Raw genomic sequence first — 574 nt, 5'->3', positions numbered from 1 at the left:
AAGGCATGCTGGGAGCTGTAGTCCTGCTCCGAGCATGCGCGGAGTAACCTGGCGCGATGCACGCTGGGAGTTGTAGTCCCGTTCACGCCCAGGGGCATGCCGAGCTCCGTGAGCGGGACTACAACTCCCGGCGTGCACCGCGCCAGGCCCCGCCATTATGGGCCCCACCTTGGCGCAGCCTGAGGGGATGTGGTGCTCCGGGGCGGCTGGAGCATGGCGGCAGCTGGGCGTGCGCTGGAAGGGAGGCGTTTGGGTGTTGGTATTAACGCCGTGGTGCTCACTCCCAGTCAGCCGCTGCGCACCGGCACCCCTGTGTGCCTTTTTTTCTGAGGGGCTGCTCTCCAGCTGCTCCTTTTCCAGTTTATGGGATGACCTTGGAAACTGTTGGAGTGGGCCTGGAGGAGGCCCCGGAGCTGCTGGGAGGGCTGGAGCCCCTCTGCTGTGGGGACAGGCTGAGAGAGCTGGGGGGGTTCAGCCTGGAGAAGAGAAGGCTCCGCGGAGACCTTCCAGCCCCTTCCAGTCCCTCAAGGGGCTCCAGGAAAGCTGGGGAGGGACTCTGGAGCAGGGAGGGGAG

The sequence above is a fragment of the Larus michahellis genome, chromosome 2 (genome assembly GCF_964199755.1).
Source record: "Larus michahellis chromosome 2, bLarMic1.1, whole genome shotgun sequence".
In the NCBI taxonomy this organism is placed as follows: Eukaryota; Metazoa; Chordata; class Aves; order Charadriiformes; family Laridae; genus Larus; species Larus michahellis.
This window is presented reverse-complemented; position numbering follows the sequence as displayed.